Below are 26,784 nucleotides of genomic sequence, written 5' to 3' on the forward strand. Positions count from 1 at the left end.
AGCTTCTGACCCAACCCAGCAACTGCCTACCTATGGCTAGTCTTGTTCTGCGAGACAGTAACAATAATAAAAATCCAATTGTTTGAGGCACTTTTATTGGGGTATTCATTTCCTTGCACCTGAAAGCACCCTGATAACTTAATCCCCCAAAACCTCCTGGCACAAAGGTTTGTGGTGGTGTATCTCTGAAAGCAACTCTACATATCATCAGAAATTATGGGCACAGGACTCCAGAGACATCATTTGGTTACTTAAATGTTTCACACATGCCTTTGGCGAGGATGATTTCTATGCAACAGAATATCAGTTAATGCATACTGAAGGAAGACTTGTTGGAGAAGAATCCTCTCCTGAACCCCGGGGAGACTCCAGAATCCTGCGGTAAATGTTCTAATTATTGAAAACATTTCCCCATGCTCACCCTCATTAAAGATACTCTAATGCCTATAAAACCCGCTACCTATCTGATTCTGTCAGAGAAGACATTTCCTTTTTTGGCAACTGGAAGCAGTGGGGATGAAAAAAGCGTCTCAGGACTGAACTGGCAGCAGAATAGTAAACTGTTTATCAACTCTTAAATTTTTATACCAGGGAAGTTTAGCAAACCGTCAGAAAACAGCCTGAATTGAATTTCTATAAATATTGCTTCCAAATTGGTACTGAGGATACTAGTTGCTCTACACTTCTACAGGATTCAATCTGGGACTTGTCATGCAAAGAAATAGCTCAAGATTTTACGGTGGGATTGCCAGGGTCAGAGGGCAATGTTCTCTGAAATCCACCAATATTTGTACTGGGCTTTATGGTTACCGTTTACCAAGTACTTTACAGTTTACCAAGTGCTTTCCAGTTTATAATTTACCAGGTGCTATCATAGCTGATAACTCGTTAATCTTACAGTAACCCGCTGAAGTAGGTGTGGGTTGAGGCTATTGAAATTTAAGGAGCATCAAGAAAGCTTGCCTAACTTTAGAAATTATCACCCTCCTCCTGTCTTCCCAGGATGTCTCTCTCTCCAAGTAAGCGACGTTACTTCTGGAGGGAATGCAGTGTTGGGAATCTGAAGACCCAGTTTTGAGCTGAATTTGCTTTGTGATATCTGGTGAGTCGTTGATGTTTCTGGGCTTCATTTTCTCACACGTAGAAACTTGCAGAGTAAGGCATTTAACCCATAATCATCTTTAAGATGCTTTGGATTAAGCATGGTCATCTCCTGCTAATGGTTTTAATTTGAAACAATGTTGTTACCAACTCATTAGTGTGAATTAACCTTGGTGGTGATACAAAAAGGTTGAGCTTTATTTAGAGTGTTAGTAAGCAATTAAACAAGGGAAGCTTGTTTAAAAAGAAAAAAAAGTACTTAAGTTAAATTCCTTGTATTTTTACAATTTTGCCTTGGGTTAACTTTATTGAACAGCATGAATCTAAGTGCAAATTTGCTCTCTCTTTCTGTCATTCATTCAACTTTTTTGTTGCGTCTACTGGGTGCCAGGCGTTGTTCTAGGTATGCGTTGAGCTCAGTTTTAAAATCAGCATCTCTTTCTGGATTCTGAGCATAGGACAATAAACATGAAAGATGGGATTTGGGCTCTCATGTTGCTTGCAGTCTAGATGGCAGGGTGGGGAACAGATAGTTCAATAAGATATTACCATACATGTGATAGATGCTATCACAGAGCAAAGTTGAGTGTCAAGGGAGTAAATAGGAAGCAAACTTACCTTGGATGTGAAACAAGAGAGGCGGCGTTTTGGAGCATAGCCAAGAGACGGTTGGGAGGAGCAGCAGATAGCAATCCTAGACAGAAACAACATCTCATAGAAGGTCCTAGTGAGAGGTGACAACGTGCTAGCAGCCCTCGCTTTCGTCGCCTCCTCGGCCTCAGCGCCCACTCTGGCCGTGCTTGAAGAGCTCTTCAGCCCGCCGCTGCATTGTGGGAGCCCCTCTCTGAGCTGGCCAAGGCCGGAACGGGCTCCCTCTACTTGAGGGGAGGTGTGGAAAGAGAGGCGGCGGCAGGAACCGGGGCTGTGCGCGCCGCTCGCGGGCCAGCGTGATTTCCAGGTGGGCGCGGGCTGGGCGAGTCCCCGCACTTGGAGCCGCTGCGCCGGCCCCGGGCGGTGAGGGGCTTAGCACCCGACCCGGGCCAGCAGCTGCAAAGGGTGCGCCAGGTCCTCCAGCACTGCCGGCCCGCTGGCGCTGCGCTCGAATTCTCGCCGGGTCTCAGCTTCCTCCCCGCGGGGCAGGGCTCGGGACCTGCAGCCAGCCATGCCCGAGGCCTCCCCCAACCCACCTCCCGCGGTGGGCTCCCAGGCGGCCCGAGCCTCCCCGAGGGAGACCACCCCCTGCTTCTTGGCGCCCGGTCCAGTCGACCGCCAAACGGCTGAGAAGTGCAGACACTGCGCGGCACTGGCGGGCGGCTCCGCTGGCGACCCTGGCGCGGGGTCCACTAAGCAAAGCCAGCTGCGCTCCTAAGTCGGGTGGGTATTTGGAGAACTTTTATGTCTAGTTAGAGGATTGTAAATGCACCAGTCAGCACTCTGTGTCTAGCTCACGGTTTGTAAATGCACCAATCAGTGCTCTGTATCTAGCTAATCTAGTGGGGGCCTAGGAGAACTTTACTGTCTAGCACTCTGTGTCTAGCTGAAGGATTGTAGATGCACCAATCAGCACTCTGTCAAAACAGACCAATCAGCACTCTGTAAAACGGACCAATCAGCGCTCTGTAAAATGGACCAATCAGCTGTCTGTAAAATAGACCAATCAACTCTCTGCAAAACGGACCAATCAGCTGTCTGTAAAATAGACCAATCAGCAGGATGTGGATGGGGTCAGATAAGGGAATAAAAGCAGGCTGCCAAAGCGAGCACTGGCAAGCTTTATCGGGTGGGTTTTCACCTTGTTTGTACAATGAATCTTGTGGCTGTTCACTGTATGGGTTCGCGGTGAGTTTGTGAGCTGTAACACTCACCGGGAAAGTGTGCAGCTTCACTGCTTAAGTCAGCAAGGTCACAAACCCACCAGAAGGAAGAAACTGGACACCTCTGAACGTTTGAAGGAACAAACTCCGGACACACCATCTTTAAGAACTGTAACACTCACTGTCAGGGTCCGCGTTTGTATTCTTGCAGTCAGCGAGATCAATGAATCTGCCAATTCCGGACACACTAGAGGTGAGCAAAGTCATCATTTGTTTTAGAGGGTAAAGAAAGCTCAATATACTTGGCACTTACAAGAAAGAATGAAGGTGTAAAGTGTGGTTGAAGTGGTGAACGTTTTACCACAGGCCTCACAAGCCATATTTTGGGGTTCAGACTGTATCGTAAGAGCCTGGGTAAACCACTGAAAAATATTTTAAAATTTAGCTTTTATTATAGCAATACTTGCATATAATATACAAATAATTAAATCTAAAAATCTTACACAAGAATTATCAGTCCGTTGATGGCATGCCCCCGCACCCCAAAGGAAGCCACTGCCAATTTTTTTTTTCCTTAGAGTCTTCCTCTGTCACCCAGACTGGAGTGCAGTGGCATGATCTCCGCTCACTGTAGCCTCCGCTTCCCGGGTTCAAGCGATTCTCCTGCCTCAGTCTCCCGAGTAGCTGGGATTACAAAGGCCCACCATCTCATCTGGCTTTTTTGTTTTTTAAGTAGAGATGGGGTTTCACCATGTTGGCCAGGCTGGTTTTGAACTCCTGACATTAAGTGACATGCCCGACTCTGCCTCCCAACGTGCTAGGATGACAGGCATGAGCCACCGGGCCTGGCTGCTTATCATTCTTTTACCTTGTAGATAATGCGAGTAAGCATCTTTGATTTATGGATTTTAGACATTATGTCTTCCTAGTATGACAAAGGAGAAATTTATTTAATTATAATGTCAACTTTATTTTAGATTGAGGGGGTACAGGTGCAGATTGTTTCTACCTGGGTATATTGTGTGATGCTGAGGTTAGAGGCACGGTTAATCTCAGCATCCAGATACTGAGCATAGTGCCCAGTAGTTTTTCAATGCTTGCCTCCCCGCCTTTCCCCATTAGTAGACCCCCATGTCTATTTTGCTATTTTTGTGTCCATGAGTACCTAATGTTTAGCTCCCACTTATAAGTGAGAACATGTGGTATTTGGTTCTGTGTTCCTGTGTCAATTTGCTTAGGATAACAGCCTCCAGCTGCATCTATGTTTCTGCAAGGACATCATTTTGTTCTTTTTTATGGCTACGTAGTATTTCACGGTGAATATGTACCACATTTGTTTTCAATCTAATTCATCATTGATGGGCATCGAGGTTGATTCCATTTGACAAAGGAGAATTTTGTATTTCTTATTCTTTCTCTTGCTAATCCCTTTATTCTTTCTAATATGACTTTTTTTGTATTTTTCTTACATTTCTATTTGTAATTTTAATTGTTGTTCCAGGCCAAGTCAAGTAGTGGACTGTGATTATATTTTTTTCTTGTGTAAATTTTCATTTCTTCTGATGTCGATAATTACATTGCTTGTTTTGCTTAGCTTTCTTTGAATCTCTGACCAAATCTTGTATCATTCCACAACTCTGTGAAAACACTTCTACTACCATCTCATCTCTACTTCCTGTATTACCTGGCACTTGAAGCTTTCTAGGGTTCTATGTGGGCTGCTTGCTTCTCATGAAATTCTTTTTTTGCAGGCACTCATGTCGGACTTCCCCTGCTCTGCTGGGTTTTGTAGCATTTTTTCTTATCAACTTTTTCTCGTCATCTCTTGTTTTCTGTTTTCCCCCATTTCAAGTTCTATTTATTTCTAATTCAATCAAAGATAAGAAATTTGAATTCCTGTTTCTTTCTGGAATAGAGTTCCAGAAGATCTGTACTCAATGCTAAGACTGGAATTCATCCATGAGATTTCAGTAGAGGATTCTCATATTTGCTTTGAATAAGCATCTGTCTGGCAGCAGTGTAGAGAAAATGAATCTGAGGGGAGTTGGATTAGGTTTAGGGCCAGTAAAAATAGGTCAGATAATAACAGACTGGAGTAGGGTGGTGGTAGTGAGGATGAAGAGAGTAGGCCTAACTAAGAAATAATTAGGAGAAGAATCAATAATTTCTGGTAAGTAATTGAATGTGGGAGTGATGGAGAAGTCGGAGAGAAGATAGTTAAGATAATGCCTTCGTTTTTAGCATGGGAAGACGAGTAGATGGTGATCTTATTTATGACAGTGGAGGGCACCAGAAGAAGATGAGATTTTGGAATGGGAGACATGAGAATTCAGTTTTGGACTATTGAGTTTGAGGTGTCTTTGATACATTTAAGTAGAGACATTGAGTAGGCAGTATTAAATGGCATTTGAAACCCATGGCAGTGGAATAAATTAAAACCAAGAGAAGAGAAAAAGGAATTGGATAGAATCCTCATAAATGTCAACATCTGATGGCTGGGCAGAAAAAGAGGACCCTACAATGACGTTTGAAAAGCCATTAGAGAGAGAGAGAGAGAGAATGGTGTCAAAGAAAACTAACGAGGGCTTGTTTAGTGGTCAAGTATGATAGACTAAAAATATCTTTTAAATTTAGTGACATAAAGGCCATTGATGACCTTGGAAAGAACAATTTATGTGGACTGGTAGGTGTAGAATCTGAGTAATAATGGGTTAAGGAGTAAGCAGGAGATGCAAAAATGGAAACAGTGAATATAGAACGTTCTTTCAAATAGTTTGGTTTTTAAGAGTAAAGGAGGAGAGATAGCTCGGTAGACAAAAATGTGATGTCAAATTTCTTTTTAGTTATTTTTTTGTAAGATGAGATATTTGAGTATGCTTAAATGTTAATGGATAGCCAAATAAAAGTAGAGATCAATGATATAAGTCAGCGTCAGAAGTCAGTGATAGAGTGAGGGCCTTGAGAAAGTGAGAGGGAAGGGTCTACAAAGTACAGGTATGAAGCTGAAGATCGGAAGAGGAACACCACATACACTGTTATAAGTGGGCATGGTAGAGGGGCCAGGTAAATGTATCAGTTGATGAAAAGAGAGAATTCTTGATGGCTTCCACTGTCTCTGTGCAGTAGTAAAATTCAGGGATTCAAGGTTATGTGCCTACGGTGAGGAAGAAATGGGATCAGAGATCTGAGGAATGTGGGAACAATTTGAAATAGCTAGTGTATTGGGTTGAATGGTATCCTTCCAAAATACATGTCCACCTAGAACTTCAGAATGAGACCTTATCTGGAAATAGGGTATTTGCAGATGCAATTAAGATGAGGTCATTTTGGGCTAGGGTGGGTCCTAAATCTGATGACTAGTGTCCTTTTGAGAAGAGAGAAACAATGACACAGATGCAAACAGTGGGAAGATGGCCATACAAAGACACAAAAAGATATATAGAGAGAACATCATGTGAAGACAAGAAGAGACTGGAATGCTGCATCTACAAGCCAGGGAATGCTGAGGTTTGGTCGGGTGCGGTGGCTCACACCTGTAATCCCAGCACTTTAGGAGGCTGAGGCGGGTAGATCACTTGGGGCCAGGAGTTCGAGACCAGTCTGACCAACAGGGAGAAACCTTGTCTCTACTAAACAAAAATTACACAGGTGTGATGGTGCACGCCTGTAGTCGCAGTTACTTGGTAGGCTGAAGCACAGGAATCGCTTGAACCTGGGAGGCAAAAGTTGCAGTGAGCTGAGATCATGCCACTGCACTTCAGCCTAGGTGATAGAGTGAGACTCTGTTTCAAAAAAAAAAAAAACAAAACTGAGATTTGTTGGCACCATAAGAAACTAGAGGAGAATTGTGGGACAGACGGATTCTCCCTCAGAGTGCTCAGAGGACTAACCCTGCTGACTCCTTGATTTTGGACTTCAGGCCTCCAGAACTGTGAGCCATCCAGTTTGTGGCAATTTGTTATGGAAGCCCAAGGAAACTAAAACAGGAAAAAATGGAAAATGAGAGTGTAATACAAAAACTCAGATTATAAGTACTATTCAGAACTTAGTTGAGGTTGGTGATCATGAAATTATGTTGGCAATAAATGTAAGGCAGCCCAGGCTTAACTGTGAAAAGTGAATAGATAAAGCAGGATTCATATTCTGTCATGTATAAGCGGAATATGGACAAGGTGGCAATAAAACTGAAAATATTTCAACAGAAGGGATGCAAAGATGAAATAAAGTGTGCTTTGAGTAAAGATTAAAGACTTAAGGTGGGTGACTGGAGGCAGGCAGCAAAGGGGTTCAAGGGACAGGCTGAAAAATAGCTATAGTAAGAGAAATTGAGTAAGAGTCAAAATAAGAGGTTAAGGTGAGAGAGTAAGATGATTGAGTTTGTGAGTTCATAGCTGAAGCAGTTCTAGGCCATGACAAATTCCAGGATGCAACTGAAGTGTGGTGGAGATGGCAGTCATCAAAAATGAAAATTTCAGGGCCAGAAACTTAGACGGGTCATCCATACTATAGTAAAATTTTCACTTTCTGGTGATTCTTATCTTTTAATAAAAATGATGCTTACAACGAAAACACAGTTCTTTGGATTTAAAAAGCATGCTAAAAAACAGTGTGTGTCTATATAGTAGAAATTCATATCTACTAAGGGATGCCATAAAAAATCAATGTGATAGTCTCTCTTATATAGTCCCATGGAGAATTACAGAAAGTGGACTTCATGTTTTAAATCAATGAAATGCCAACTTAAATAAAGTTGAGTTCTATTTTGAAACTTAATTAATCCTGAAATGTTTCAGAATCAAATTCATCAGGGCACCGAAGTAAAAATGTTAAAATATAATCAATCTGTATCTTTCTCTCAGAATTACAAATGACTGGTACCAATTACAAAGTGGTCAACATCTTATTCATAGGCTTTAAAGCATAGCAAAAATGACTATGATTGGCTATGTGATTACATTTTCATTTAATAAGTGACACGTGAAATAATTTTTGTAGGGTCCACTCCTGTGGGGCTTAGCGGGTGTTCTCCCTGTGTGTGGAAACGAGAGAGTGTAATAAATAAAGACACAAGATAAAGAGAAAGCAGCTGGGCCGGGGGGACCACTACTACCAAGATGCGGAGAACGGTAGTGGCCCTGAACGGCTGGGCGTACTGATATTTATTGCATACAAGACAAGAGGGGCAGAGTAAGGAGGGTGAATCTTCTAAGTGATTGATAGGGTGAAACAAGTCACGTGATCATAGGACGGGGCCCTTCCCTTTTAGGTAGCGGAAGCAGAGAGAGAAGGCAGCATACCTCAGCGTTTTCTTCTATGCACTTAATAATATAGATCAAAGACTTTAAGACTTTCTCTATTTCTTTTTACCACTCTCTACTATGAACTTCAAAGAGGAACCAGGAGTACGGGAGGAACGTGAAAGTGGACAAGGAGCATGACCATTGAAGCACAGCACCACAGGAAGGGGTTTAGGCCTCCGGCAGGCCTGGGTAATATCCAGCCTTCCACAGGAAGCTGGTGGAGCAGAGTGTTCCCTGACTCCTCCAAGGAAAGGAGACTCCCTTTGGCGGTCTGCTAAGTAATGGGTGTCTTTCTAGACACTGGCATTACCACTTGACCAAGGAGCCCTCAAGTGGCCCTTATGCGGGCATGACAGGGCTCACCTGTTACCTTCTAGGTCACTTCTCACAATGTACCTTCAGCCCCTGACCCTATACCCGCCGGTTATTCCTAGGTTGTATTAGTAATGCAAAAAACAGTAATATTAAAAAAGCTAATGATTAATAAGTTTATAATAATGATTGATAATTGTCCATGATCATCTTTATATCTAATTTGTATTATGACTATTCTTATTCTAACTATTTTCTTTATTTTACTGAAACAGTTTGTGCCTTCAGTCTCTTGCCTCAGCACCTAGGTAATTTTTCGCCCACAAATTTTGACTCAAGTAGTTTGACTACTCATGATACAAGTGCAAAACAGATATACAAACACTACAGATGATAGAATGTACAATATAATTAAGAAAGACCTTATCAGCGTACAGAGAGTCTTACACATAAGCAAGTGGCATTTTTAAATATTTACTTATAAAGTCATCCTTCAACTCATGGGGATAGTTAAACTGAGATAACTGTTTTGTAGGTGAGAAAACACAGGGCTAAGATGATAATTTCTTTCGCATAGTTAAAGGGCTAACAGCACCATTTTTTTTTCTTTTTCTTTTTTTTGAGATGAAGTCTCATTCTGTAGCCCAGGCTGGAGTCCTGGGGTGCCATCTTGACTCACTGCAACTTCCGCCTCTTGGGTTCAAGTGATTTTCCTGTCTCAGCCTATTGAGTAGCTGGGATTACAGGTACCCGCCACCATGGCTGGTTAATTTTTTGTACGGTTAGTAGAGACAGGGTTTCACCTTGTTGGCCAGACTGGTCTCGAGCTCCTGACCTCTTTCAAGTGATCCACCTTGGTCTCCCAAAGTACTGGGATTACAGGCGCGAGCCACCATGCCCTGTCTAGACAGCATCATTCTTAAACTCAGGCAAGCAGCGCCTTCCCCATGCAGTGGGTCAACATGTGCCCTGAGGAACTCGTGAGACTCAAAACTAGGGGACTGTCTTGAGACTCTGGCCCTAGGACAGTGAGGGGATCATTCATTGCTGAATGGTGGGGTATTTCTGCTGTGGGATTGTATGATATTGGCCAACTGGACTGGTGCTCATATGCTGATTTTAGGTGATAATTTATTCCCATCAGAAAACAGGAAGTAGGGCACTGGGCTACCAAAACTCAGTAGCCATGCACCAGCTCTTTCCCTTCATGGTCTTTTTCTTACCATGGTGAACAGCACCTGAGGGCAGCCCTGTGTCCTTCCACCACTGTCACCTGTCTTACCCACAGGATCTATGCCTCGTGTCCTTCCACCACTGTCACCTGTCTTACCCACAGGATCTATGCCTCGTGTCAGGGAATCATCCAGATTTGACTGTGCCTATCTCGTTTGAGTGTTTTTAAGGCTTCTATTTCATGATTCTAATGTGCCCTTGTTATCAATATCACTTATTTTCTTCAACTGATGTTGAACACATTGTACTCTCCCAAGCAGGTCTTAAGTCATCATGCCAAGTCAGGGCTGGACCACTCTTCTTATTCTGCACATAGGCCCCACTTAGGCAGGGAGTCAGTCAACGTTGAAAGAGGTTACATTCTAGGAATGTAGTGGTTATGGCCTTTTCTAGTGCTCTCTATTGTTTAGTATAGACCCGTGTTTCCATCTGGTATTTTTCTTATGCCTGAATGATTTCCTTTAACATTTGTTTTTTTTGTAGTGCAGGTAAGCTGATAATGAACTCTTCTTTCTTATGTCTGAAAAAGTTTATAATTCATTTTTGTTTTTGAAATGTAGTTTTATTAGGCATAAACTTGGGGCTGACAATTTTTTCTTCCAGTGCTTTAAAGATGTTTCTCCACTGTCTTCTTGCTTGCATCATTTCCAGTGAGAGTTCTACTTTTTTATCTTTCTTCTTCTGTAGGTAGTGTGTTGGCTGCATTTAAGATTTTTCTTTGTATTACTGGTCTTAAGCAATTAGATTATGATGTACTTTGATGTGCCTTTCTTTGTGTTTATTGTGCTTGGGTATTGATAATTTTTGAGGGTCTCAGGGTTTATAGTTTTCATTAAATTTGTAAACATTTTATCATCACTTTAAGTATTTTTTTTCTTTCTACCTCCTTTCCTTGGAGAATCCTTGATGCTGTTTTCATTTTTAAAAAATTCGCTTTCTCTCTGTTTCAGATAGCTTCTATTGCCATATCTTCAAGCCCACTGATTATTTTTCTGCAGTATTTAATCTGCTAGTGATCCCATCCATTATACTTTTGATCTCCCACATTATAGTTTTCACGTCTAGAAGTTTTCCATATCTTCCATGTTTCCGCTTGTCTTTTAAAACATATAATTTTATAGTAACTTTTAAAGTGTTTATCTGTCAATTTTAGTATCAATGTTAGTTCTAGATTGGCTTCAATTGATTGAGTTTTCTTCTCATGATGAGTCACATTTTCCTGCTTCTTTCTATGCCTAGAATCTTTGATTGGATGCCAGACATTATAAATTTCACATTCTTGTGTGCCAGATATTTTTGTGTTCCTAGAAATATTCTTGCAATTTTTTTTCTGGGATGCAGTTACATTGCTTAGAAACCATTTGATACTTTGTTTCTGCTTTTCATAGTTGTTAGATGGAACCAGAGCAGCATTTAGTCTACTGTTAACTATTCCCAGCTATGGAGGCAAGATCCTTCTGAGTACTCTGTCCAAGGTCTTATGAATTATAAAAATTTCCACTATGGCTATTGGAGACAGGCACTATTCCCAGCCTGTATGAACTCTTGGTTGCCTTTATCCCTTTCAGATCATTCTTTCTGTGCACATGGGCAATGTTCTTATATGCATGTATTTATAAACATTCTGGTGAATTATCAGGGGGTATCCCCTGAAGATCTTGAGTCTCTTTCCTCACCTTTCTGGTATGCTGTCCTGCAGTCTTTAGCTGCATTGGTCATCATGCTCTCAACTCTTATCTCTTCAACTCAGAGAGCTTGTCAGGCTACTCCCTGCATGGAAGCCTCGAACTTCTCAAGGCAGTCACCTGGGTCACTTGTAGGGATCCTCATGTTTGTTTTCTCTTTCAGAGATCACTGACCTTTGTTGCCTAATGTGTTCAAAACTTTTATTTCATATATTTTGTCTGTGTTTATATTGTTTGTTTCAGGGGGGAGAATGTATATAGCCCTAGCTGAAGCTGTCTATCTCATCATATTTTAGGAGCTGTTAGTTTGTAAGGATCAATGAAGTAATATATCCTAGAATGATACCTCATTTGATAGAATACAGGATGACATTTGACCTTCACTGTTTTTGAAAGGATGCTCTTTATTAATATTAACAGAAGATACAAAGTTCAAAAGATCTTGTTTGCTTAAATTGATGTTAATCATGACATTTTTAATCTAAGAAAAGAAAATTTTCTGGGACACTGTGTGAAGAAGTTGAAAAAGCATGTAACTTGTCATCTTTCATTACTCTCATTGCCTTTACAAAGGGAAATATTGCAAGTATTTGTAATTAGAGACATGATCTCATCACCCCAGTCCATAGACTTGTCTCCACATACAACATCACAGTAAGAGGTAGAAATAGTAGAATTTATTTATACATCCAATTATTTTGAGAACAACTTTACAAATTCATTCAGCTAATTGACTAAACACATTTGAAATATGTATGTGTATGTGTGTGTTCCTAATTTCTTTCTACCTGTGTAGGGTAGAAGGGGCAGAATCTAGAGTAACTAGAATAATTGAAGCAATTACATCTGAGAAATTGTGGGAAATGCAGGTCTTGACATCTTTAACAAGACTGTAATGTTAGGAAAATCTCCTCTTTAATTTTCATCTTAAAGAATGTGAAAGGCCCTAATGTCTGCACGCTATTGTGACTTGCTTTTATACCTCTGCTCTTTATGGCTCTCCTATGTTAAGCAATGAGTATTCTTAAGATCTCTGTAATGTTATTAGTGCGGAAGGAAGGAAGGAAAGAAGGAAGGGAGATAGAGAGGAAGGAAGAAAAAAGGGAAGAAGGAAAATGAAATAAAACTATTTGTTTATTAATTTGCTAATTTATTAAAGATATTAATATATCTATATTAATAGAGTGCCCTGTTTTAAAAAGATTTATGGCAACCTTCAAATATATATGCAGTGTAAAAACAGAATAAAAGACTTGGATGAGAAGGTTGGACAAAGAGAAATAAAACAGTAGAATAGTTGACACTGGAACACAGTTAGGGTCTCATTCTGTTTGTGCTGCTATAACAGAATACCACAGAATGGGTAATTTATAAAGAACAGAAATTTACTTCCCATTTTTCTGGAGGCTGGGAAGTCCAAGGTCAAGGCACTGGCCTCTGGGGAGGGCCTTGCTGCATACTCCGGAGGGGAAGAATGCTATGTCCTGACTTGGTAAAAGGCAGAAGGGTAAGAGAGAGAGAACCTGCTTCCATGAACCCTTTTTTTGTGTCGCTTAGATTAGAGTGTAGTGGTACAATCATAGCTCACTGTAGCCTTAAACTCCTGTATGAGCCTTTTTTAGAATGGCATTAATCCATGCATGAGGTCAAAGCCCTCATGACCTAAACACCTTCTACTAGGCCCCACATCCCAACACTGTTGCATTAGGGATTAAGTTTCTAACACTTGAATTTCTGGGGAACACGTTCAAATCACAACAGTCAGTACTTGAAATATCAAGTCTTGACTACTTGCAAACCATAAGTTGAATATTGAGCTCTAAGCTTTCTAGCAGCTAATAGCAACAACAGAAACGATAATCTAATCTGTTTCTGGTGTTCCATTGAAGACAAATTGTTTGCCATGTACGTGGCTAGAAACTAGATAAGTTAACTCATTTTATTGGCTCATTAACTGTAAGGCAATTAGGTTCAGTGCTGGCTGCCAGCAATGACTTTTGGCTTTAGGACAGTTGAACAATAGACCTGATAGAGCAGTAACTAAAAATAAGCACCAATTTTCTGTGTAGGCTAATCCTAAGTTATGCCAAGAAAAGCCATGCCACCTGCATACAAAAAATGATTATGTTAATGCTCGTAAGTCCTCCCCTTTCCCTGTCTCCATTTTAACCTTCTCCTTTTATATTAATGTCAACACATTATCCCATCGTAGCTTTTATTCTTCTCAATCCATCCCAAAACTATTCTTACTGATGCTCACTCTAGTCATGGCATTAAGGTCACAGCATTTTATGAACATCAGAAGCCTGGGAATAGTTTGAGTTTGTTCAGTTTAGTCACTAGTTGACTCATTTTCACAGAATTAGAAATTAAAGAGCAAACAATAGAAGTCACAAAAATTGCATGTAGCTCTCAACACATTTATTCACAAGGTAATATTGTATAACCAGAGTCATGTCTAAAGGTGCTTGCTTTTCATGTCTGACACTGCCCTGCAAAGCCCTGGTTTCAGTTTTTTGACCCTTTATTAGAAGGATTACTTCATGAATTAATAGGTTAATAATTCGGGAGCAGTGTATGGTTATCATTTTAACATACAAGATAGAGTAATTTTTGGAACCCTTCCCATGTGCCAAAGCCGGGTACAAGGCAGAGTACAAGGAAAAGTTGCAGGCCTCAAGGAACCTGGAGTCTGGTGGGCAAGGGGACAAGTCAACAAACAGTTATGATGTAACCTGGTGGTTTGGTGATATTAAAGAGAGAGAAACAGGCAGCTCAGTTGGCCTGAGAGTGGAAGAGGTCAGGAAAGACTTTAAGAATGTAGGAAATCTTCAGGCTTGAAGGAAAAATCTCACATCATAGAATTGTGGAAATTACTTAAATTGGGCTTTCTTTATTTCTCCAGAACTCAAAGCCTGTGGTAACCCTGTGGCTGTCAATAGCCCTCTTAGGTTTTGGGCAGGACTATAGTTAAACCCTTCCAGAAACATGAGAATTGAACTAACTTGAAAATTTTTAAAAAGCTGTGGTAGAATACACGTAACATATAATTGACCATTAGTGACATTCAGCACTTTATACTGTGATGCAACCACCGTGACTACCTAGATCCAGAACATTTTCATGACCTCCAAATGAAACGCTGTATCCATTAAACAATCATACCTCATCTCTTCCTCCCCAGATTCTGACAACTGCTAATATACTTTATGGATTTGTCAATTCTGAATTTTTTATATAAATGGAACAGTACAATTTTGGTATCTGGCTTTCCACTTAGCATGGTATTTTTAAGTTTCATCCATATTGCACTAGTGTGTCTTTTCTTTTATGGCTGAATAATACTCTATTGTATGGATATCCAACATTTTGTTTGTTCATTCATCAGTTGATGGGCTTCTGGATTGTTTCTACTTTTTGGCTATTGTGAATAGTGCTGCTATGAGCAACTGTATGCGAGTTTTCATTTGAACACCTGTTTTCATTGCTTTGGAGCGCGTATATCCAGGAGTGAAATTAACAGGTCACACAGTAATATTATATTTAGCTTATTAAGGCACTACCAAATTGCTTTGCACAGCAGCTGTACCATTTTACTGAACTTACCTTTAATGAGAAAGTATTTCCTTCAAGGTTACTGTGCACCTTGGTAATTTATTCTCCCTACCAACTTCAAAAGATTATTCTGAGGATTAATAACCTTTGTGAAACTGTTAAAGGCCTTGCAAAAGCAGCCTTTATATAAATTAAAGGTATTATGTACTCAGGCATTCATTCCAGTGCAGTTCACAAGGAGTTTGATAGTTCAATAAATTTACATAAAATTCAATCTGGATAGTTGTGGGCTTTTACAATCTTACAAGACCTGAAGCTGAAAAGAGACAAATTGAGCTGAATTAGTTTGTCTTGATTTGACCTGTTTTTCCTAATGAGATATTGCAGGCATTAAAAAAGAGTATCTTTTTGAAGTATGGGCACGCTGATGTTGGTTGTTGGATTTGATTAATTAATTTATCTCTATTCAGAACATTGTAATCAACTAAAACCCAAGATTGCTGTTAATTTAAAGCAGAAGCAAAAGCATGGCTGAACAGATGATGTTTGCCATGTTTAACAGACTTCCACAATGGTTCCTGAGAGATACCCAGTGAAAAACAAATTTGAACTATTTTGTGGCTCTAGACTGTGTTTTAAAACTCTAATTAAGGGGGGCAGCCAGCTCCTATTACATATCTGGTGCACATGGCGCTTTTAGGGGAGCTCATCAGCCTAGCAAAGTATTTATACAGCACCTGCATCCTGGATGGGAGGCTTTCTGATAATAACCCATTTCCTAGGTTTGAATCAATCCATGACTTGCCTAATGGATCAAGGTGCCAAAATGAGCTCACACAGCAGGCGCAGAAGCCCTCCAGCTAGGTGTCTACTGAGTTGTTCTGTTCTTGGAGACTCAGATGAATTTGACTGGAACCCTCAATATCCTGTGTGGTGTGAATTCCATGTCTTTGCAGGATTTTGAGGGGCTTCCCATCGCCTCTTCAGTCTGGCTCCACGCTCCAGCATCTTCTGAATTAGTTTAGTTTATGGAGCATTCTCTTTCCCCTCCTGACCCCTAGAAGTGAAATGACAAAAATTGACTGGCTTAAGTCAATTTTGGCTTAAATAACAATTTGTTCTTTCTTTACGTGAAGCTGGGCAGAAAAATCCCTGAATAATTCTTGACATTAACCCGTTTTTTTGCTACTCTAAAATCTTCTTGCTAGAGGTTCTTCCCTAACAATATTTTTAATCAATTAATTAATTTTTTATTTTTTATTTTTATTTTTTGGAGATGGAGTCTTGCTCTGTCACCCAGGCTGGGGTGCAGTGGCGCGATCTCAGCTCATTGCAACCTCTGCCTCCTGGGTTCTAGCAATTCTCCTGCCTCAGCCTCCCAAGTAGCTGGGATTATAGGTGCACACCACCATGCCTGTCTAACTTTTGCATTTTTAGTAGAGACAGGGTTTTACCACGTTAGCCAGGCTGGTCTTGAGCTCCTGACCTCAGGCAATCCACCCGTCTCGGCCTCCCAAAGTTCTGGGATTACATTTAATTCTTAACCAAGACAAAGGAAACTTAAGAGTGCTGCTGAAGCATGGTATAAAGATGGCAAGTGCAGGAGATGGAAGAGACTTGAGAGATCTGCGCTTTCAACACCTTTTTGTTATAGTTGAGAACATAGTGGATCAGAGTGGGCTCTGGCTTGCTCAACTTCAATGGCTAGTTACTTGGCATATGCGACCCGTAGATATCTTGCTACCCCGTTTTCAGTTGTGTCTGCTTTTTTCAGGTCCTTTAACTGAGAATTGGAGTTTCTGGCATTCCCAAGTTCACCCATTCCTGTGAGACAGAAGCAGGGAATGAAGCCACAATCCTATAAACATGTTTTGCCTTAAAAAAATCCTCCAAGTCTGTAATACCTTTAGGTCACTTTATGGAATGTTTTCTTCTCTTTCACAATTACAAGCAGCCTCTCACATTATCACAGCTTAGATTCTCCAGGACCGATGAATTATAAGGGGATAGAGATTCTAATGAATTTGACTACAGAAAAGCTATTTTAGAAAAGAGTAATGAGAATCTCAGTTCTCCTAGCTGACATCAGATTCTTGAAGAAATATTTTCCCAACAATAGAAGAAAATTACCAGGGAAATAACAGAGGAGGGGAGGATGTTGTTACTCAGGTATAAAACGAAAACAAAGCCCATCAGTGGCATGAAGGCAATGGAATTGAATCTCAGAAAACACTTTATTGCTAATTTTCCATTTTCTAAACATGCATCTAAATATAATGGCCAAGGATTTGAATCAAAATCAGTCTCTGATTCTTTCACCAAAGGGAGATTCAGAACAATTTGCAGTCATCTATTCTCATTTCTTGAACATCTCTGACTTTTTAGCTGCTGCTTTTAAACCTTGAAAAGTAGTAAACAGCTATAACTTGTCATTGTCAAAAAAGAAATTTAAGGGTATGCATTCTATAAAGGACCAAGATAATATCATGACTCAAAAATTCCCCAGGGTAGAGGAATGGACTTTTAGCAATGTAGAATGAATACATTTTCAAGATTTCTCTGTCTTAAATGGTAGCCTAATTTTAAAAACGCAAACAAAACCCACAAAAGCCAATTTAGATTACATTAAAAGTAGAGGAAAGGAAGAGAGAAAATAATAAAAGAGTAAAAAAAAAAAAAATTAAACAACAAATATCTTTTCCATATTGCCTGTGGAATAAATTTAACTTGAGCTAGTGTCTATCTGATGAAAATTGTCCAATAATGTATTTTTTTCCACGCTGCCCTGAAGATTGTTCAGGGCATTGGTAGTTGACAAGAGTGTGATGCTGCCTAATTTCTATACTGATTATGCTGTATTTTACCTCCATAGCTCTGAACCATGAAGTCGAACTGGATTTTCCAGTCTTCAACATGTAATGCTGTGTCTTTCAGAATTCACAGGGGGTAATAAGTGTGTACCTGAATGAACCAAGTCCCTAAATAAAAATCAAATATTGATAAAATATACAGTAGTTTTCTTATGGTGGTGTGTAAGTTTGGAGAGCATAATCAGCCACTGTTAGAAGTGGTAATTCTTTCTAAACAATATGATATGGTTTTTTAGATTAATACTTGAAACAAATACTGTGACACACCCAGCAATTTAGGGGTACTTCCAGCTCAGGTTGGTTGAAGGTTGGAGATTGTTTCAAGCTGTAATGTCACAAAGTCTTTGTAGGCAATATGAATTGTCCCGGTTTTCTCTGCTTCTTGGAAGATGATGCAATGCAGTATCATAAAAAAGACCTGTGACTTCGCGCTGCACAGACAGATCAGGGTTGGGCTGGCTTTGCAATACTAATTCTGTGATCTTGGCCCAGTTCCTTTATCTGAGATTACCTGCAGATAATGATATTTTCCTGATAAACGTGAAGATTCTTGACGTACTCAGATTTATACAAGTTACCTTTGTGGATTAGGAAGAACAAAGTATTGTACTTGGCAAAATTTGATAATTTGTTTCAACTCACTTGGCCCCAGGAGATGGTAACTGCACTAATCAGCTGTCCTGCAGCAACATATAATCCCCAGATTTTATTAGATTAGAACAAAAAGATTTATTTTTGCTCCTGTTACACGTCAATAGCTTTGAGTTAGGTGGAGCAGCATCTACATGGGGGCTGTTTTATTCATGGCAGAGAGAGAGAGATTGAGAATTCGAGGAAACAATGATGCGTCTTCAAACTTCTGCAGGAACTTGGAAGATTGACATTCCATTGGCTAAAGTAAGTCACATGACCAAGCCTGCCATTAGCAGGGAAAGGAAGTATAGAAATGTCACCAAAGGCACTGCAGCTCTCATGACAATGAATATATATATTCTATTCTCTTACAGGAAAGAGGAGTGAATAGTTGGGAACTACCTTCTGCCACAATGACTATTTCTTTTTTTAAATTTCTTTATTTTTTTGAGACGGAGTCTCGTTCTGTCGCCAGGCTGGAGTACAATGTCGCCATCTCAGCTCACTGCCACTTCAGCCTCCTGGGTTCAAACGATTCTCCTGCCTCAGCCTCCCGAGTAGCTGGGACTACAGGCATGCACCGCCATGTCCAGCTAATTTTTGTGTTTTTAGTAGAGAGGGGTTTCGCCGTGTTGGCCAGGATGGTCTCCATCTCTTCACCTCGTGATCCGTCCACCTCGGTATCCCAAAGTGTTGGGATTACAGGCGTGAGCCACTGCACCCGGCCCACAATGGCTGTTTCTATTATCAGAGAAACTGCATTTGATGCATGGACTTTTGAGCCTGGGTTTGTATCCCACCTCCCGTGTTACTTGTTATAAGAACTTAGGGCTTGGCATGGTGACTCAGGCCTTCAATGGAAGCAGTTTGGGAGACTGAGGCGGGCAGATCATCTGAGGTCAGGAGTTCAAGACTAGCCCGGCCAACATGGTGAAACCCCATCTCTACTAAAAATATAAAAATTAGCCGGGCGTGATGGCACACATCTATAATCCTAGCTATTCGGGAGGCTGAGGCAGGTGAATCGCTCGAACCTGGGAGGCGGAGGTTGCAGTGAGCCCAGATTGTGCCACTGTACAAACTTGGGCAAGTTATCTGATGTTTCTGTGCCTGGTCCATCTGGAAAACTGGGATAATAACAGATCTACTTCATCTCGTAGGGTTAAAAAATGAAGTAAGTGTGTATGTATTTATATGTACAGTCATGCATCGCGTAATGACAGGGACACGTTCTGAGAAATGTGCTGTTTGGTTTTTGTCATTGTGCAGACCTCATAGAGTGTATTTACACAAATCTAGATGGTATACCTACCACATGCCTAGGCTATATGGTATAGCCTATCGCTCCTAGGCTACAAATCTGTACAGCCTGTTACTGTACTGAATCCTGTAGGTAATTGTAATACAGTGGTATTTGTGTATGTAAACATATTAAAACAGAAAATACAGTAAAAGTATGGCATAAAAGATAAAACATAATATACCTATATATCAGTTACCATGAATGCAGCTTGCAAGACTGGAAGCTGTTCTTCGTTGGTGAGTGAGTGAGTGGTGAGTGAACGTGAAGGCCTAGGTCATTACTGTATACTCTCATAGACTTTTTAAACCCTGTATGCTTAGGCTACACTAAATATAGAAAAAATTTTCTTTCTTTAATACTAAATTAACCTTAGCCTACTTTAACATTTTTACTTTATAAATTTTTAATTTTTTTACACGTAGTCTTTTGTAATAATGCTTCACTTAAAACACAAACACATTGCTCCAACGTACAAAAATATTTTCTTTATATTATTCTATAATTTTTTTCTATCTTTAAATTTTTAAAATTTTAAGAACTTTTAAATGATATATGTTTAAAAACCAAGACACAAACACATACATTAACTTAGGGTCACGATCATCAATATCATTGTCTTCCACTCTCACATCTTGTCCCACTGGAAGGTCTTCAGGGGCAATAACACGCATGGAACTGTCATCGCCTATGAAAACAATGCTGTCTTCTGGAATACGTCCTGAAGGACCTGCCTGGGGCTGTTTTACATTTCACATTTTTTTAACAAGTAGAAGGAGTACACTTAAGTAACATTAAAAGTATGGTATAGTAAGTAGATAAACCAATAACATAGTCCTTTATTATCATTATCAAGAATTATGGACTGTACAAAATTGTATGTGCTATACTTTTATACGACTGGCAGCACAGTAGGTTTGTCTACACCAGCATCACCAGAAACACATGAGCTATAACTTTATAATGGCTATGATGTCAGTAAGCTATCGGGAGTTTTTCAGCTTCATTTTTTTTTTTTTTTTTGCTGCCTACAATATGATGCACTTTATTTTTTTATTTTTTTATTTTTATTTTATTTATTTATTTTTATTATACTTTAAGTTCTAGGGTACATGTGCACAACATGCAGGTTTGTTACATATGTATGCATGTGCCATGTTAGTGTGCTGCACCCATTAACTTGTCATTTACATTAGGTATATCTTCTAATGCTATCCTTCCCCCTTCCCCACTCCCCACAATAGGACCCGGTGTGTGATGTTCCCCTTCCTGTGTCCAAGTGATCTCATTGTTCAATTCCCACCTATGAGTGACAGCATGCGGTATTTGGTTTTCTGTTCATGGGATAGTTTGCTGAGAATGATGGTTTCCAGCTGCATCCATGTCCCTACAAAGGACACTAACTCATCCTTTTTTATGGCTGCATAGTATTTCATGGTGTATATGTGCCACATTTTCTTAATCCAGTCTGTCACAGATGGACATTTGGGTTGATTCTAAGTCTTTGCTGTTGTGAATAGTGCAGCAGTAAACATACGTGTGCATGTGTCTTTATAGTAGCATGACTTATAATCCTTTGGGTATATATCCAGTAATGGGATGGCTGGGTCAGATGGTATTTCTAGTTCTAGATCCTTGAGGAATCGCCACACTGTTTTCCACAATGGTTGAACTAGGTTACAGTCCCACCAACAGTGCAAAGGTGTTCCTATTTCTCCACATCCTCTCCAGCACCTGTTGTTTCCTGATTTTTTAATGATTGCCATTCTAACTGCTGTGACATGGTATCTCATTGTGGTTTTGATTTGCATTTCTCTGATGGCCAGTGATGATGAGCATTTTTTCATGTGTCTGTTGGCTGTATGAATGTCTTCTTTTGAGAAGTGTCTGTTCATATCCTTTGCACACTTTTTGATGGGGTTGTTTTTTTCTTGTAAGTTTCATTGAGTTTTTTATAGGTTCTGGATATTAGCCCTTTGTCAGATGAGTAGATTGCAAAAATGTTCTCCCCTTCTGTAGGTTGCCTGTTCACTCTGATGGTAGTTTCTTTTGCTGTGCAGAAGCTCTTTAGTTTAATTAGATCCCATTTGTCAATTTTGGCTTTTGTTGCCGTTGCTTTTGGTGTTTTAGACATGAAGTCCTTGCCCATGCCTATGTCCTGAATGGTATTACCTAGGTTTTCTTCTAGGGTTTTTATGGTTTTAGGTCTAACATTTAAGTCTCTAATCCGTCTTGAATTAATTTTTGTATAAGGAGTAAGGAAAGGATCCAGTTACAGCTTTCTACTTATGGCTAGCCAATTTTCCCAGCACCATTTATTAAATAGGGAGTGCTTTCCCCATTTCTTGTTTTTGTCAGGTTTGTCGAAGATCAGATGGCTGTAGATGTGTGGTATTATTTCTGAGGGCTCTGTTCTGTTCCATTGGTCTATATCTCTGTGTTGGTACCAGTACCATGCTGTTTTGGTTACTGTAGCCTTGTAGTATAGTTTGAAGTCAGGTAGTGTGATGTCTCCAGCTTTGTTCTTTTGGCTTAGGATTGTCTTGGCAATGCGGGGTCTTTTTGGTTCCATATGAACTTTAAAGCAGTTTTTTTCCAGTTCTTTGAAGAAAGTCATTGGTAGCTTATTGGCGATGGCATTGAATCTGTAAATAACCTTGGGCAATATGGCCATTTTCACAATATTGATTCTTCCTATCCATGAGCATGTTATGTTCTTCCATTTGTTTGTGACCTCTTTTATTTCACTGAGCAGTGGTTTGTAGCTCTCCTTGAAAAGGTCCTTTACATCCCTTGTAAGTTGAATTCCTAGGTATTTTATTCTCTTTGAAGCTATTGTGAATGGGAGTTCATTCATGATTTGGCTCTCTGTTTGTCTGTTACTGGTGTATAAGAATGCTTGTGATTTTTGCACATTAATTTTGTATCCTGAGACTTTGCTGAAGTTGCTTATCAGCTTAAGGAGATTTTGGGCTGAGATGATGGGGTTTTCTAAATATACAATCATGTCATCTGCAAACAGGGACAATTTTGACTACTTCTTTTTCTAACTGAATATTCTTTATTTCTTTCTCTTGCCTGATTGCCCTAGCCAGAACTTCCAACACTATGTTGAACAGGAGTGGTGAGAGAGGGCATCCGTATCTTGTGCCAGTTTTCAAAGGGAATGCTTCCAGTTTTTGCCCATTCAGTATGATATTGGCTGTGGGTTTGTCATAAATAGCTCTTATTTTGAGATACGTTCTATCAATACCGAATTTATTGAGAGTTTTTAGCATGAAGAGCTGTTGAATTTTGTCAAAGGGCTTTTCTGCATCTATTGAGATAATCATGTGGTTTTGTCTTTGGTTCTGTTTATATGCTGGATTACATTTATTGATTTGCGTATGTTGAACCAGCCTTGCATCCCAGGGATGAAGCCCACTTGATCATGGTGGATAAACTTTTTGATGTGCTGCTGGATTCAGTTTGCCAGTATTTTATTGAGGATTTTTGCATCGATGTTCATCAGGGATATTGATCTAAAATTCCCTTTTTTTGTTGTATCTTTGTTAGGCTTTGGTATCAGGATAATGTTGGCCTCATAAAATGAGTTAGGGAGGATTCCCTCTTTTTCTATTGATTGGAATAGTTTCAGAAGGAATAGTACCAACTCCTCCTTGTACCTCTGGTAGAATTCGGCTGTGAATCTGTCTAGTCCTGGATGTTTTTTGGTTGGCAGGCTATTAATTATTGCCTCAATTTCAGAGCCTGCTATTGGTCTATTCTGGGATTCAACTTCTTCCTGGTTTAGTCTTTGGAGAGTGTAAGTGTCCAGGAAATTATCCATTTCTTCTAGGTTTTCTAGTTTATTTGTGTAGAGCTATTTATAGTATTTTCTGATGGTAGTTTGTATTTCTGTGGGGTCATTGGTGATACCCCCTTTATCATTTTTTTATTGGGTCTATTTGATTCTTCTCTCCTTTATTAGTCTTGCTAGCGGTCTATCAATTTTGTTGATCTTTTCAAAAAAACCAGCCCCTGGATTCATTGGTTTTTTTGGAGGGTTTTTTTTGTATCTCTATCTCTTTCAGTTCTGCTCTGATCTTAGTTATTTCTTGCCTTCTGCTAGCTTTCGAATGTGTTTGTTCTTGCTTCTCTAGTTCTGTTAATTGTGATGCTAGGGTGTCAATTTTAGATCTTTCCAGCTTTCTCTTGTGGGCATTTAGTGTTATAAATTTCCCTCTACACACTGCTTTAAATGTGTCCCAGAGATTCTGGTATGTTGTATCTTTGTTCTCATTGGTTTCAAAGAACATCTTTATTTCTGCCTTCATTTCGTTATGTACCCAGTAGTCATTCAGGAGCAGGTTGTTCAGTTTCTATGTAGTTGAGCGATTTTGATTGAGTTTCTTAGTCCTGAGTTTTAGTTTGATTGCACTGTGGTCTGAGAGACAGTTTGTTATAATTTCTGTTCTTTTACATTGGCTGACAAGTGCTTTACTTCCAGCTATGTGGTCAATTTTGGAATAAGTGTGATGTGGTGCTGAGGAGAATGTATATTCTGTTGATTTTGGGTGCAGAGTTCTAGAGATGTCTATTAGGTCCGCTTGGTGCAGAGTTGAGTTCAATTCCCGGATGTCCTGGTTGACTTTCTGTCTCGTTGATCTGTCTAATGTTGACAGTGGCATGTTAAAGTCTCCCATTGTTATTGTATGGGAGTCTAAGTCTCTTTGTAAGTCTCTAAGGACTTGCTTTATGAATCTGGGTGCTCCTGTATTGTGTGCCTGTATATTTAGGATAGTTAGCTCTTCCTGATGAATTGATCCCTTTACCATTATGTAATGGCCACTTCTGTCTCTTTTGATCTTTGATGGTTTAAAGTCTGTTTTATCAGAGACTAGGATTGCAACTGCTCCTATTTTTGTTTTCCATTTGCTTGGTAGATCTTCCTCCATCCCTTTATTTTGAGCCTATGTGTGTGTCTGCATGTGAGATGGGTCTCCTGAATACAGCAAACTGATGGGTCTTGACTCTTTATCCAATTTGTCAGTCTGTGTCTTTTAATTGGACCATTTAGTCCATTTACATTTAAGGTTAATATTGTTATGTGTGAGCTTGATCCTGTCATTGTGATATTAGTTGGTTATTTTGCTTGTTAGTTGATGCGGTTTCTTCCTAGTATCAATGGACTTTACATTTTGACATGTTTTTGCAATGGCTGGTACCTGTTGTTCCTTTCCATGTTTAGTCCTTCCTTCAGGATCTCTTGTAGGGCAGGCCTGGTGGTGACAAAGTCTTTAAGCATTTGCTTGTCTGTAAAGGATTTTGTTTCTCCTTCACTTATGAAACTTAGTTTGGCTGGATATAAAATTCTGGGTTGAAAATTCTTTTCTTTAAGAATGTTGAATATTGGCCCCCACTCTCTTCTGGGTTGGAGAGTTTCTGCCGAGAGATTTACTGTTAGTCTGATGTGCTTCCCTTTGTGTGTAACCTGACCTTTCTCTCTGGCTGCCCTTAACATTTTTTCCTTCATTTCAACTTTGGTGAATCTGACAATTATGTGTCTTGGAGTTGCCCTTCTCAGAGTATCTTTGTGGCGTTCTCTGTATTTCCTGAATTTGAATGTATTTCCTGAATTTGAATGCCTGCCTTACTAGGTTGGGGAAGTGCTCCTGGATGATATCCTGCAGAGTGTTTTCCAACTTGGTTCCATTTTCCCTGTCACTTTCAGGTACACCAATCAGACGTAGATTTGGTCTTTTCACATAATCCTATATTTCTTGGAGGCTTTGTTCTTTTCTTTTTACTCTTTTTTCTCTACACTTCTCTTCTTGGGTTCATTTCATTCGTTTGTTCTTCAATCGCTGATAACTCTTTCTTCCAGTTGATTGAGACAGTTACTGAAGCTTGTGCATTTGTCACGTATTTCCGTGTCATGGTTTTCATCTCTATCAGCTCTTTTAAGGTCTTCTCTGTGTTGGTTATTCTAATTATCCATTCATCCATTCTTTTTTCAATGTTTTTAGTTTCTTTGTGCTGGTTACATAGTTCCTCCTTTAGCGCTGAGAAGTTTGATCAACTGAAGCCTTCTCTCAACTCGTCAAGGTCATTCTCTGTCCAGCTTTGTTCTGTTGCTGGCGATGAGCTGCGTTCCTTTGGAGGGGGATATGCGCTCTGATTTTTTGAATTTCCAGCTTTTCTGCACTGCTTTTTCCCCATCTTTGTGGTTTTATCTACCTTTGGTCTTTGATGATGGTGACATACTGATGGGGTTTTGGTGTGGTGGGTGTCCTTTCTGTTTGTTAGTTTTTCTTCTAACAGTCAGGACCCTCTGCTGCAGGTCTGTTGGAATTTGCTTGAGGTCAACTCCAGACCCTGTTTATCTGGGTATCAGCAACGGAGGTTGCAGAAGATAGAATATTGTTGAATAGCGAGTGTTGCTGTCTGATTCTTGCTCTGGAAGCTTCGTCTCAGGGTGTACCCAGCCGTGTGAGGTGTGATGTGTCGGTCTGCACCTAGTGGGGGATGTCTCCCAGTTAGGCTACTCAGGGGTCAGGGACCCACTTGAACAGGCAGGCAGCCTGTTCTCAGATCTCAACCTCTGTGCTGAGAGAACCACTGTTCTCTTCAAAGCTGTTAGACAGGGACTTTTACATCTGCAGAGGTTTCTGCTGCTTTTTGTTTAGCTATGCCCTGTCCCCAGAGGTGGAGTCTACAGAGGCAGGCAGGCCTCCTTGAGCTCAGCTTCATTTTAATTGTATGGGACCACCATCATATATGCTGTCTGTTGACCAAAACATCATTACGTGGCTCATAACTGTATATATACCTACACACACAAATATATAAAATCACTTACAAGAAAGACTGGCACACATAGTAAGCCTCAGATGTTAGCTATGTTTTTTATTACTGATTATATTAAGAAAATAAGGCCCGGGGCGGTGACTCACACTGATAATCCTAACACTTTGGGAGGCCAAGGCAGGTGGATCATCT

General features: G+C 40.0%; 1 protein-coding gene across 1 annotated transcript in view; it reads left to right on the forward strand.

Annotated features, from left to right (window-relative positions):
• Positions 1–293: 293 nt before the first annotated feature.
• Positions 294–26,784, forward strand: part of SLC30A8 (solute carrier family 30 member 8) — a 254,270-nt gene continuing 227,779 nt past the window's right edge. Inside the window, exons 1-2 of the mRNA XM_025393916.1 lie at positions 294–381; positions 1,003–1,102. The gene's annotated coding sequence lies outside the window, so the exon portion shown is untranslated. The remainder of the gene's footprint in view (positions 382–1,002; positions 1,103–26,784) is intronic.

Source organism: Theropithecus gelada, chromosome 8 (genome assembly GCF_003255815.1).
Source record: "Theropithecus gelada isolate Dixy chromosome 8, Tgel_1.0, whole genome shotgun sequence".
Classification (NCBI taxonomy): domain Eukaryota; kingdom Metazoa; phylum Chordata; class Mammalia; order Primates; family Cercopithecidae; genus Theropithecus; species Theropithecus gelada.